Genomic DNA, 14,986 nt, shown 5'->3' with positions numbered 1-14,986 from the left:
TCCTTGATGGAATGTATTAAATAAGCAAACACCCCAACAAGGAAAACAAGTACTACAATGTAAAAATATTAAGAAAAGAAAACCCTCTCACATGCATAAATGAAAGATTGCACACAAAGAACTCACATCTTTTCAAGCTTCAAAATATTGAAGATATTTATAAGTGAGATATTTTTTAGCCTGTATATTTAAGAACAAAGCAAGGCATTAACAGAAGGAAACTAGAAAATAAAATGTAAACTTACAGCTTTGAAAAATAAAACAGTATTATTTCATTTTATTCATTTGTAATCAAATCAATGGTAAGAATTTCTGTATTATAATCAAGTCTTTTTGAAGAAGGAATTAGCCTAAAATTTTAATCTGAAGATAAAATTACAGGTAGCAATCATTCAAATTTGTATTGACTTCAAGAATGGCTTTGATTACATCACCAGAATATTCTGGACAATTAGGAAGATAAGAATATTAGGCAAATTCATATACTAGTAACCCCCAACTGATGGGAGGAGAATGTTAAACAGATGGTGATGACAGATCTGGAATTAGCCTGAATCAGTGATATTCCCCAGAGATCAGACCTGGTTTCATTTTTTAAAAATATCATTTTGATGACCTGGTTGAAATAGTTTGAAGCCTGGATTTTTATATTAAAAAAATATTCCTGTGATCATCTGTGTATATGTGTATTTTTGTGTGTATATGTGGATGTTTTAAACAAATATAGTTTAAAAGCCTAAACTTACATAATCCAAATACTCTTATAAATATCTTATGAAAATTATGCTCATTATTATAATAGGTAATAATTATATATAGGAAAGTAAAATCCTCTCAAATGTTGAAATAATGCAATAAAAATATAGTTTACAAAAAACTTCTAAACCCATACCTTTATAATTTGGTTTAAATAAGTAATTTTAGTTTGTACTGAATCATGACTTTTAAGTTACTTGACCAAAAATTAGGAAAAGCCTTAGGCAATGTAGTGAATATTACATTTTTATCACTCAACATCCTGATACCCTGGAGATTTCCTAGTTGTAATGAGTTCATAAAGTCAACGAAAAGATGTTCTTTCCTTCCAATGATTAAATCTGTACACTCTAAATATACTTTTTTTCTGCACCTTATAATTATTTATATGACAAGTTTTGATGACTTTGTCTAAAGTAAGCCTCGTGATTGAAAACCGGCTTTAAATGCCACACAATATTCACAGATTAAAAAAAAAAAAACTAAACTAAAATTGACTATAAAGAGAGAAACTTTGTAAAATGATAATTTAATGTTCTATTGTCCTAATCACTGGAACAAGTAATTTTGTGTTGTATGTAAGTTTAATTTTTACACTGTGTCCCTGATTGAATATAAAGGAAACGGCTTTGATAAAACTGGTCAGTCATACCTGCAATTGAAAGTGTTGAAACACATCAATGAAATTAGAATCCTGTCACAATCAAGGTTTTTAAGCAAAGGTGACACACACCACAAAACAACAGATAATAGCTTATTCCTTTGTTAGCAGACGCATTCTAGAACATTCTTGAATGAGACTCGTTTCCCCAGCAGTATAATGATGATGTGTGAATAAGTAAGCATTGCTGCTTTATCATAATCTTCTTTTTATGTGTATATACATATAAACTAAACAAAGAAAATTTCCATTCAATACAGTCAGAAGGCAAAATGTCTTCAAACCTTGAGATTGTCCTTGTGGAATGATTGCCTCTGGAAAGAAAAGCTAAGAAAGCAAACACACAGTATGTATTAAAACATTTTGGACTGAATTGAACTGTCTATTGCACACTCGATAAATCTTTTATAAGTTTATGTCTTTTGGTTTCAAAACACTTTAATTTACTGTAAAAAGTAATAGGGTGCCTGTCATCAATATATGATTTGTAATGCCTTAATAAAGGGTATGATGTCTTATATCCAACTTCTGTGGATACAGTCTAAAGTTTAATGTGCCCTTACCATCACGCTATTGTGGTGAAAGCTGTATATTTTCATACATAAAATAATAAATATTACATGTATAATATTTATTGTTCTGGATCTCTTTACTATATTTTTTCTGAAATAAGTAAATGTGTCTTATTGAGGGCATCTTTAAAAAATGTCAATATTCTTACTATATAATGTATGTTTGGCACCACTTTAATAAAGTTTGTGTACAACAGAGACCCATCTCTTTCCTTGAAGCATTCCAACATTCATAATTAATTTCCTATGGTGAATAAAAATACTAGCGACCATAAACAAGATGAAACTTGAAGATTTCTCATGTACACAAGTCATATTGTTTTATTTTGTGCAAATTAATGTAGGCATACAAGAATATAACCTTTATTGTTAAATAAATGAGTTCCCTGGAAAAGTGCTTTGGTCAATGGTAATAAACCTAATACAGGACATTTTCTTGAGTCATTTATTTTTTGTTTTGGATGCTTTATAATCTATTATTGCTACCATTGGTGAGTTTAGAATATGATGTATATTTAAAAGACTTAATTCAAGGTTGTTGTATGTAATAACTATTGCTAAAGTCATTAACACTTGTATACTAGTATAGAATAATTGATTGTAAATCTTTAAACTGAGAAGCAATAGTTCTACATGGATATAAATACCCTTAAACATTCCAGGGGCAGCCACAAAAATGCATATCTCTATCTCAAAATTGGGGAATTAATTTTTAAGTTCAGAAAAAGTTTTCTAACTTTTTCTGAGAGTTTACACAGTACAACATTGTTATATTCATCAATATACTCCAAATAAGTCAAACAGGTCAAAACCTAAAAGGGTCACACAAGTTTTATATGTTTCTTTTATAAATATCTGAAGTACCCTTTTTTTTAGTAAAATATCTTACTTTAGAAATGTGCAGATTACAATGAAACTTGAACAATTGCTGATTATCAAAAGGAACAAAGTTTTCTGAATTTCTCATTACTTGTGGTGTCAAATATAAATGTCATAGATGGCAATACTATTTTCTCTATTTTTTAGGCTTATTAAAATCTTCCTTTTTTAATTCTCATATGAAATGCCGTGCCAATATTAACCTGCATCTTACTAAGTACATTAAGTAAATGAGAAGAGGAAGTCTCTATCTTGATTGTTCATTGTAGCTTTATAATAAGACAGATAATGTAAATACTATAATTGTGTTCTTTAAAAGTTATTTTGTAAGTTGGTTAGGCTATTCTAAGTCCTGTGTATTTTCATATGAATCAGAGTGTTGAATTTTACAAAACATTCTTCTAAGATAATGACTGGAATTATACTGAACCTATAGATAAATAGGAGTGACAACTGACCTCTTAAAAATACTGGGTTTCCCTATTCATGAACATGAATTATCCCTTCATTTATCTGTTTTCTTTATTTTTATCATTTTTTTTAGTTTTAGGTGTACATTTATTTGTTAGACTTACATCTAAGAATTTCATGAATACTATCGTGAATGGCATTGTTTTTCGTTTCCAGTTAATCATTGTTAATATGAAGAAAACCAATTGATTGTATTTTTTGACTTTGTATCCTAAAAATGGCTAAACTCACTTATTTTGTCCTTTTTGTAGATCTTTTGAGATTCCTATGAATTTCCATGTAGATTATAATGTAATCTGCAAGTAGACAGTCTACTTTCTCATCTGGGTTCTTTGTGGGCTTGCTTCCTGCACTAACTAGAATCCCCAGTGTAATATTAAATGTAAATTGTGAGAGTTGTGATCCTGTCTGATTTTTCAGCTTAAAGGAAAGTAGTTATTCCTTCTCCATCAAGTATGCTTTAGTCATAGGCCTTTCAGAGATGCTATTTATCAATCACAGAGGTTCGTAGTTTGCTAAGTTTTTAAAATAAAAATAGATGCTAAATTTTTCAAAAGCTTTTTCGTTGCAACTATTGAAGTGATTTTTCTTTAGCCTGTTATTATGGTGAATCAAATTGAATTTTTAATGTTAAACAAATGATGTTTTATTGTGGTTAATTTCATATGTTCATATTTGAATTATCTTTTTTTAAGTGTATTTATTTATTTTGAGACAGAGAGAGAGAGAAGTGGGGAAGGGGCAGAAAGAGAGAAAACTCCAAGGAGACTCTGCACTGATAGTGTACTCCTGAATTGTCCTTTTAATATAGTTGTATCTGCATTTTGTACAAATATGTTCACTGGATTTTTTGATGTGTAGTCTTTTTTCTGGAATATCTTTGGTTTGGGTATCATACAAGTGCTGAACTCAGAATGGATTGGAGATAGTCTATCCTCTCCAATTTTTCAGAATAATTAGTCTCAAATTAGTATTCTTTTATTTGGTAGATTGGAGTAGGAGTCAGCTGGGCCTGAGTTTTCCTTGTGAGAAAGTTTTAACTTACAAATTCAACTTTAATTAGATGTAGGGCTCTTGAGACATTTCTTTTTGAGTTAGTTTTGACAATTTACTCTATTAATTTGCCATTTCATTAAATTTGTTGAAATTAGGCTAACATCATTCAAAATATCCCCTTATTTATTTGAAAATACACAAAAATCATAAACAAAATGTTACTGAAGAGAATATACAGGCAGCAAATAAACACATGAAAACATATTAAACATCATTAGCCAATAGGAAAATGGAAATTAAAACCACAATGAGAAGGATGTCTGGACAGCTTAGGTCTGACTTCAGCTCTGGTCTTGATCTCATGGTTCATGAGTTCAAGTCCTGAGGGGGGCTCCACACTGGCAGTGCAGAGCCTGCTGTGTATTCTCTCTTTCTTGATCTCTCTCTGCCCCTCCCCAATTCATGATCTCTAAATAAATAAATAAATAAACTTAAACCACAATGAAATCACTATACAACTATCAAAATGGCTAAATTAAATATATATTGACAATATCAAATGTTGATGAGGATGTGAAGATACTGGAACACTCAGATTCTGAGCAACAGTTTGGTACTTGCTAAAAAAAGAAAAAAGAAAAACTAAATATAAAATCGCCACATGATCCTACCCAGTAATTGTACTCCTGGGCATCGGAGTAATAAAGATTGCTGTTTTGTTCATACAAACACAGATGACACATTGTATATAGCAGCTTCATTTGTAACAGCCCTAAAATGAAGGCAATCCAAATACTGTTCAACTAGTAAATTGTTAACAAATTTCGGAACTATTCAGCAATATAAAAAAAATAAACTACTGGGACATGAACGCAGCAAGCTGAATGAATATCCCAGGACTTATGCGTTATTGAAAAATTCAGTCACAAATGATTATATACTCTTTTTTAATAATTTTTTAAATAAAATTTTTAAATGTTTTATTTATTTTTGATACAGAGAGAGACAGAGCACGAGAGGGGGAGGGGCAGAGAGAGAAGGAGACACAGAACCGGAAGAATGCTCCAGGCTCTGAGCTAGCTGTCAGCACAGAGCCTGACGCGAGGCTCGAACCCACGAACGTGAGATCTGACCTGAGCTAATGTCGGAGGCTTAACCAACTGAGCCACCCAAGCGCCCCATAAATGATCATATACTCTTGAAATCACTCTTGAAATGACAGAATTATAGAAATGAGAAACAGATTAATAGTCATTAGTGATTAAAGAAGAGATAGGGTACGAGGGATATGTATCTGAGTATGAAAGGGTAGCTTGTGAGGTCCTTCTGGTGATGGAAATAATTTACATCTTGACTTTATCAATGTCCTGGATATTACCCTGAAATATCATTTTGTAAGATGTTATCATCAGGAAAAACAGTGTAAAGGGTACATGACATCATTCTGTATTATTTCTTACAACTGCATGTAAATCTATAATTATCTTAATAAAAAGGTAAGTTTTAAAGATAGTCACATTTACAGGTGCTTGGGTGGCTCCAACTGTTAGGTGTCTGACTTCGGCTCAGGTCACAATCTCACGGTTTTTGAGTTTGAGTCCCACGTTGGGCTCTGTGCTGGCAGTTCAGAGCTTGAAGCCTGCTTCGGATTCTCTGTCTTCCTCTCTCTCTCTCTCTCTCTCTCTCTGCCCTTCCTCTGCTCATGCTCTCTCTCTCTTTCTTAAAGATAAATAAACATTAAAAAAATAGATAGCCACATTTGGTTAGTGGCTACCATATTGGGCAGCATGATTCTGAATCTTAAGTATTACGTTCTATGTCTGTATGTTTCCAACTATTTTGTAAAGACTTCAAACATAGACGTTAGAAGATGAATATATTCAAGTGGAGCAGCTAGCATTTGGCTTATAGCATCATAGATAGCAAAAAGATTTAATTCGGTGAATAATTTTTTATATTTTGTTTCTCTCACCTAAATTAGATTAAGGCCCAAGTACTGAAAGAAGAATTGTTTCCTTTTATGTCTGTCGTCCTAGCATAGCAGTGATTTTTAATAGGTTTAGCTTTAGAAATCTTCATAGTACAGTAAAGTTCTGTGCATTGAATTAACCGGCATAATGAGTAAGATTCCATCCTTTAAGTTGACCCATTAGCACAAGTCTTGAGAGGGCTGAATTTCTGCACCCACCAACAGAGCACCTGCAGAGTATGTATGTATAATTGTTACTAAAGCAGAGAGAGGCCAAATGCAAGGGATCTCTGAAAAAGTGGATAGAACAGAAAGAGAAACTTTAGCTTTAGCATAGGCTACGATCGTCTGTTGGAGAGCAAGATGGAACAGCCATGGGGTAGCAACTTTGGATTTAAAAATAAAATTTTGTTTGGAGGACAGTCTATAGGTAAGAAAGAAGATGAATCTTAAGAGATTTTAGAAATACATAAAATACCAAGGTGAAAGTCCAGGACAGGGCCAAATTTGGAAGTCAAATCTGATAACTGTAGCATTAAAAATAGAGTTCAGGTTAAATTCATAGGATAAAGTTAATTATCCAATATCTGACTTTTTTTCTTCCACTCATGTGAATTAAAAGGGCCTTAAGTATATCCTGTCTCAGGTTATAATTACTCTCATTCAGGTTAAGATTACCTTTAAAAGAATATTTTTAATGTCCTTAGAAATCATCTGAGTTGTAAATTAAAATGCAGATTCCTGGGCTTATCATAAAATATTATCGTTAAATATGTCCTGTGTGTACCCCAGGTGTCTGCATGATGGTGGACAGCTCATATACTAACAATTCAGGTAACTGGACCAGACTTAGAAAGGAATATTGCTCTACACCTGAGGAAGTACTAATGTAAAATGTCTCTACGTGTTGAGAAGAGACTAACAATATTCACCAAAAATGCCCTTTGACAACTAATTATGCATCTACCAGGAGATAATATTTCTTTTGGGTCCAAGACTTGTGGCTTTATACTAATTTGCATGGCTAACTTAAATTAATAGAATTAATTATCCATAGAACATACCTCAATTTGTCTTTCTCTGACAACTCATTTTTTGTGTGTCTCAATATAAGGTATTGGGAAAGACGGAGCCCATGATTTTGGATAATAAATTGTTGAACCCTGTGGAGAGCAGTTTATTATAATGAGTCACCTTTTTGATTCTTGGAACTAGGAGAAACTAGGTTGCTTCTCCAAGGTGTACTGATGATAACCTTTGTAGAATTCACACCAACAAGGCTAAATGAGCGGAGTATGTAAATTACGCCAGTATACCTGTTGTCAGTTTGCCTTGCTAACCTTCGCTAAATCTGAAGTCATTGCTCTCATTAATTCTTCATCTTCTCAAGTTAATTAACTAGTTTGTGGTTCAGTGTCCTCATTTTTAAAAATGAAATAATAGTACTTTATTAATATAAGGCGTTATGGTGGTGGATTACTTTTTCATGAAACTCTGCAAGATTAGTGAAAGAAATGGTGCCAAATTTAAATCATGTTAACATTGCATTTTAACATTTTAATTACATTTGTAAAATTTACAGTTAAATGGTAACTATATAGCACAGGATAAATTTATATCCAGCTATTACTATAATAGTGTATACTGTCTCCATTACCTGGTTTAAATTACCACAAATTCTACTCGCCACTCAAAGCAAAGCTCTTAGAAATATAAATTAAAATTACCTTTTCCATTATACACCCAAACTCTTTTGGGCATTGTAATATTTTCAGATAATTTGAAATGCTTTTGAAGGGTGATATAAATGAAAAATACTTATCCATGGCCATAAGAAGTTTTGGGCGGGTCATTTATATTTGTATGGGAATAAATTCCTTTAAGTGGGAAAATTTGAGGTTTATTTTTTTCAATTTCGTAAGTAAAAAAACTAACCCACATAAACAACTGTTTTTCTAGTTACATGCAAATAGGAATATATTTTTATAATTAGAATATTAATTTAAATGGATTTAGCCTTTCTACTTCTATAGATTTATTGGTGCTATAATAATTTCTATACATATCTGCCTGTGTAAACTCTTTTTGGATTTGCATCTAATATGCAAAGACAGACAGAGCTAACAGTGACTTTTATTTTTTTGTTGCCTTATTATTCACTTTCTCTTTCAGGATAGATCTGATCTCTCTCAAAATATAATTTTATACCTGGCTTTTGTAACATTCTCTTTGATTTCCCTGGCTGTTTTTTCTTAATTTCCCTCATTGGATGTATCTCCTTTGCTTCACTTTTAAGTGGTGTTGGGTTAGAGATTAGTCCAAAGTCCCATTTTTACATTATACACAGTATCCACTCCATTCCCATGTACCTAATTGCCTATGGAGTCTCTGTGAAATATATGATTCATCTCCTTTAACCATTTCTTTCCCAAATTTATCCATCTGCTTAATGGTGCCACCCATCAGTTGCTCAATTCAAAATTGTGGAAATAATATTTAATTCCTATTTTTAAAATTTTCACTTACAATATGTTAGGAACAACTTGAGCACTGCATATAGAGAGTCTTCCCTGAACATCATGGTCCCAGGACAATGACATTTTCAGTACCCTTATAAATTACTATAATTTTCCTATTAATAGGCAAACTCTGTAATAGGAAGATCAGTATCTATCTCTTTTATCATATGCCTAAAGAGTCACCTATCAAACATTACAGGTATAAAAACATGTTTTTTATTCGATAAATGCCATGGTAACGCATAGTCAATTGTCAATTGTTGCATCCCTTTTACTCTAGATGAACTAGAGCATATTTCATTTTACATGCAGAATTTCTAAGATAAGGAATTAAAGAACTAGAACAGAAATCCTAAAATTTGTATAAAATCACACACAAACACACACACACACACACACACACACACACACACAGATAGCCAAAGCAATCTTGAGAAAGAAAAACAAAAGCCCCAGATTTCAAGATACACTACATAACTGTAATAATTAAAACAGTATAGTACTGGTACAAAAACAGATACATGACCATTGGAAAAGATTGATAGCCCAGAAATATATCCATGAATAAATGGCCAACTAATCCATGACAAAGGAGGCAAGAATAAGTAATGGAAAGAAGATAGTCTCTTCAGTAAATGATGTCAGGAAAGCTGGACATCTATGTCCAAAAGAATGAAACTAGATCACTTTCTTACAGCATATACAAAAATGAACTCAAAATAGATTAAAAACCTAAATGTAAGACATGAAACCATAAAACTCCTAAAAGTAAATGCAGACATTAATCTCTTGGCTTCAGCCTTACCAATATTTTACTGGATTTGTCTTCTCAGGCAAGGAAAACAAATAATTGAGTCTACCTTAAACTACACATTAAACTAAAAAACACAGCAAAAGACACCATCAAGACAAAAAGGCAACCTATTGAATGAGAAAATATCTAAAAATGATATATCTAAAAAGGGATTAATATTCAAAGGAATATTAATTGGATTGATAATTCAATCAAATAAAAGAGTCTAATTAAAAAGTGGGCATGAGGTCTAAACAGACATTTTTTCAAAGAAGACAAGTTAGATGGCTAACAGACACCTGAAAAGATGCTCAACATCACTAATCAGGGAAATGCAAATCAAAACCACAATGAGATATCACCTTACACCAATCTAAATGATTACAAACAAAACAAAAGAATAAATGGGACACCTGGGTGACTCAGTCAATTAAGCATCTGACTCTTGATTTTGGCTCAGATCATCATCTCCTGTTTACTGAAATTGATTCCCACTTTGGACTCTGGGCTAGTAGCTTGGGATTCTCTATCTCCCTCGCTCTCTGTACCTCCTTCTACCTAAATAATAATTGATAGATAGATATTAAAACAGATAGATATTAATAGATAGATAGATAGATAGATAGATAGATAGATAGATAGATAGAGAAAACTTTAAAAAAAGGCAAGAAATAAAAAACGTTGCCAAAGATGTGGAGAAAAAGGAACCCTTGTGGTGGGAATGTAGAATAGTGCACCATTCTAGAAGAGTGGAGGATCCTCAAAACACTAAAAATGGAAGTACCATACAATCCAGTATTTCTACCTCTGGGTATTTACCTGAAGAAAACAAAAATACTAATTTGGAAACATATGTACCCTAATGTTTTTGCAGTATTATTTGCAGTAGCTAAGATATGGAGGCAACCTATGTGCTCATTGATACATGACTAGATAAAGAAAATGTGATATATATACACAATGGAATATGACTCATCTATAAAAACAAATGAAATCTTTTCATTTGTGACAACATGAATGGACCTAGAGACAAAGGAAGACAAACACCATATGTCAGTTATATATGGAATATAAAAGACAAAACAAATAACAAAAATGAGAGAAACAGATTCATAAATATAAATAACAAACTGGTAGTTATCAAAGAGGTAGGGGTGGGGGGAGGGTTGAAATGAGTGAGGGAATTAAGAAGTACAATTGTTCAGTTTATTAAAAAAAATAAGTCAGTAGGATAAAAGTGCAGCATAGGTGATGTAAACAATAATATTGTAATATACTTATTGTGGCAAACATTTCATAATGTATGTAATATCTTGTACCCCTGAAACTAATTTAATATTATATGTCAATTCTACTTATATTTAAAAAAAATCTAAAGAGGAATTGAAGCAATATTCCCAGCCTTCCTTAATGCAATCCTTCCAAAGCTCTAATTTACAATATGTGAAACAACTGCAAATCCTATTAAAATATAATTTCTCATTCAGTAGATCTTGAGTTGGGCTTAAATTTTTGCATTCTTAACAAGCCCCAAAATGAAATAGACATTATTTGCCTTACCACACTTTCAGTGGCAAATATTTAAAGACTCTATCTGTCAATATTCTGAACTCTATGACGAAAATACTTTGAGCAATAAGTCAAGTAAAATTTGGGAGATCAAAATACTACTAAATAATTTTCTCCAATCCTAGATTTTCACTGTAATATTGGCATGGGTGCATGCATGCTTCTGCAATTCATACTATTTTAAAAGCTAGCTTTGGTATGAATTACATTAATTATACTGTGAATAGGAGTCTTTCTCTTTAAATACTTCTAATAATAATTTCATATGTTAAGTTCATTTCTACTCACCTGTATGTTGATTAATTTTCCTCTTTAGAGCTAAATGACAAAACATTCTGCTGTAATTAATATCAAGATAGATATTTTAGTAAATTAAAGGTGAGATACATAGCTCAAGAATTTATCACTCAGTACAGATATGAAGACACTCTTTACCATATGATTTCTTCTTGGAAGCAATCTTCTGCAGTGATAGAATGTTGTATAAGTTAAGCATTTTAGTATTACAGTCTCTCAGAAATTAAGGTGTTTTTATGAGGAAATGTGTCTATGTAGGTCATTTTAAAAGTGAATTAGGAGAATAACTCTTAGAATCTTACATGTCGCTAAATGTTATGCTTATTGGAGGATTAATAGATAATGCTATTATTAAAATCATCATTTTAATTGACTAAACAACATTAAAACTAAAATATAATACAATTTTCAGAAATACATACTAACCAATGAAGTCATTCAAAGTTATTACAATTACTAGTTATACTACATTCTTTTTTAGGCTATAGCATAAGACACTACAAAAATTTTTTGGTGATATGCGATTTATATTAATTTGGCCAGTAAAAAATTAAAACCAATTTTGTCTGGGAAAAGAAAATTATTTAAGCTGTGCGAGTTCATGTGCCAATAAATATTTTCTTCTGGTTTTATGAGATATTAGAATGAGTATTTTAGAATAATTAAGTACTCAGAATAAAATTTTGGTAAACCTTCTACTGTTATGAGAGTAATATATTTTACTTATGAACATCAGGTTGGTAGTCTTTTCTAATTATATTTGGCTTATAAAAATATCAGAAAAATAGATATTTTCACATTTCTGATATTTTTAACTTGTCTTTTCACACCATAGGACATTTTAAATACCTGTGAGAGAAATAAAATTTCTATGAATTCTCACACATAGGTTTGAGAAGTTATTTCATAAAAGGTGTTCAAATATGCAGTTTTGATATTTTTAAAGGTTTAAGTAACTACTTTTATAATGATAGGCAAAGTATTATTTAGAACTTAAATATATTTACAAATTAAAGGGTCCTGAAGGGCTTGCAGAGTTGACCAAACTAATAAATTCCAGGACACCTGGGTGGTTCAATCAACTGATCATCTGACTTCTGATTTGGTCTCAGATCATAATCTCAGGGTCATGGGATCAAGCCCCACATCAAGCTCAGTGCTGAGTATGGACTGTGATTAAGATTCTCTCTCTCTCCCCCTGGCCTTCTTTCCAGTTCATGCTCTCTCTCTCTCTCTCTCTCTCTCTCTCTCTCTCTCTCAAAATACATACATACATACATACATAAGTTCAACTGTTGAGTATCTATTCTTTAGAATGAAATTTTGTGTTCTTTAGTCATGTTCCCATGGAAGAAAGAATTACTTAAGAATAATAATTTAGGTATCTCTAGCTCCTTTCTTTATATCACATATTTCCATATAAGAAAGTGTCATTGCCTTTCAATATGGAGAGAAGAAACAGCCTTTTTCTTTGGGAGAAGCATATCCTTTTTTCTCCTCAGCTATGAGTAAGTGTCCTATCAACAATGGAGAGGTCTACTGTTGTTCATCCAGTTCTACCTGTGACAGATGATAACTTGATAAAGAGTGGAATGTGTATGTGTGTTGGAAGCAGGGAGGGAAAGCTCATGGAAGTGTTTAGTATTTTCAACTATATTTGGCTACAAATCTCATCCTTGATCTGCAAGCAAATTTGGCAAAGTTAATAGTGATAGGATTGGAAACTTGTTAAATTAATATATGCAAGGAATACCAAGCAAAGTAGTTGTGGTGTGTATATATTAGCTGCTATCATCAACAGTATTATTCCAGATAACCTATTTTGATATCTATATATCTGTCTTTTGCCTCAACTGGTTCCATTCAAAAGGGTAAAGGAGATGTATTGTTACTGATCCATCAAACATCAGGACAATTGATACATGCTCTATAGAACAGTAACCCTTAAAAAAGCAGAAAGAAGTTATATAACTTGACCCAGGTCTTGATAAATCATCTAAACTTGGAATCTAATATATATCAACTAAATACAAAAACGTGTACCCTACAGTATTCTTCATTGCTCTCAGAAGCTAAATTAAAATGAAGCAAAATACAACTCAAAGGGTTTCTTCCCCCTATTATACAGCAAGAACAAAAAGAACAATGAAAATAAACTCTTTTTTCAGATATTTATGTTGGGGATGGAATCTACCTGAAATACCAGTTGTATTTTTCCATTTAAGACTTCAAAAATTTAATAACACTCAAGAAAAAAATTATAAACACTCAGTTAAGTGGACCTAAAAATAACACTGGAACTTGCTTCACCACTTACAAAGCCATTTTTTAAATATTTTATTTTTTAAAGTTTATTTATTTATTTTTGAGAGAGAGAGAGTGAGTGCAAACAAGTAGAGGGAAGGAAGCAGAGATAGAGAAGGAGACACAGAATCAGAAGCAGGCTGACAGCTGACTTTTCAGAGCCTGACATGGAGCTTGAACCCACGAACCCTCAGCTCATGACCTCAGCCAAAGGCAGATGCTTAACTGACTGAGTCATCTAGGGGCCCCTACAAAGTCATTTTTAAAGGTGAAGTGACCATATTGTTTTCTTTTAAAGTGTTCAATATTAAGACAAAAGTTCAGATTTCAGATCGATGTTAATGTTTTTCAATATTTGTTGATGTAATGGGTATAGACATGACAGGTAACATTTACAGTATATTTTACTAAGACTTGCCTTTAAACATTAATTATGATATTACTATGATCATTTATATTTTCAGTCTTTGCTTTATGTTCTTATAAAAATGATTAAATATTCTATTCCAATGCTCATTTTACTTGTTTTAATTCTTGGTTTTGAAGTTACGCAGTTGCACATCTTTGCAGTAGTCTTATTTTTTTAATGTTTTTATTTATTTTAGAGAGAGAGAAAGACAGTGTGAGCAGGGGAGGATCAGAGAGAGAGGGAGACACAGAATCTGAAGACAGGCTCCAGGCTCTGAGCTAGCTGTTAGTGTTAAGCCCGGATTTCAATATCATCCCCCAAAACCAGAGACCACCGGGGAGATGGAGTCACGCATGCAAAAGCAAAGGGCTTTATTATCATTACAGGCTCGAGCTTGAGCTCACAGACTTCACCAGCACAGTGAGTCCACGCTGAGAGCCCCGAACAAGGGCTGAGCAGGGTGTTTATGGGGTTTGGGGAGGGGGAGTCACAGGAAATTGTGACACAGGTACAGTGATCCAATCATTTCGTGTAACAGCACTGGCAGCAACTTTAACCACACATTTTGTTTAGAGTGTTCGTTACTTTTGGCGGGACCCAATCACAATATTTAGTGTTTCTTTGAAAATAACCAATTACAGGGTGGGCCAAGGACCCCCACGTGGGGTGAGTAACTGGTTAATCTAGTATTAAACAACAGGTAACTATCTATGGTTTCCATCTACAGGCCTGCCCTTAGGAATGTTAAGGGTGTTAGCTGGCCTTTCCTGATTGGGTGTTACAAGGGTGGT

At 32.5% G+C, this 14,986-nt stretch overlaps 1 long non-coding RNA gene across 2 annotated transcripts in view; it reads left to right on the top strand.

Moving 5' to 3' along the window:
* The first annotated feature begins 1,566 nt into the window (after positions 1–1,566).
* The window catches only part of LOC115290491, a 16,248-nt gene continuing 2,828 nt past the window's right edge, over positions 1,567–14,986 (top strand). Inside the window, exons 1-2 of one of the 2 annotated variants that reach the window (XR_003908143.1) lie at positions 1,567–1,594; positions 1,678–1,763. This is a non-coding gene — a long non-coding RNA (uncharacterized LOC115290491). Of the gene's footprint in view, positions 1,595–1,620; positions 1,764–14,986 lie in introns of those variants that run through there. The other variant, XR_003908142.1, reaches the window with a different exon arrangement.

The sequence above is a fragment of the Suricata suricatta genome, chromosome 4 (genome assembly GCF_006229205.1).
Source record: "Suricata suricatta isolate VVHF042 chromosome 4, meerkat_22Aug2017_6uvM2_HiC, whole genome shotgun sequence".
Taxonomy (NCBI): domain Eukaryota; kingdom Metazoa; phylum Chordata; class Mammalia; order Carnivora; family Herpestidae; genus Suricata; species Suricata suricatta.
Note: the sequence above shows the minus strand (reverse complement) of the source record. Positions and strands in the feature narration are given on the sequence as shown.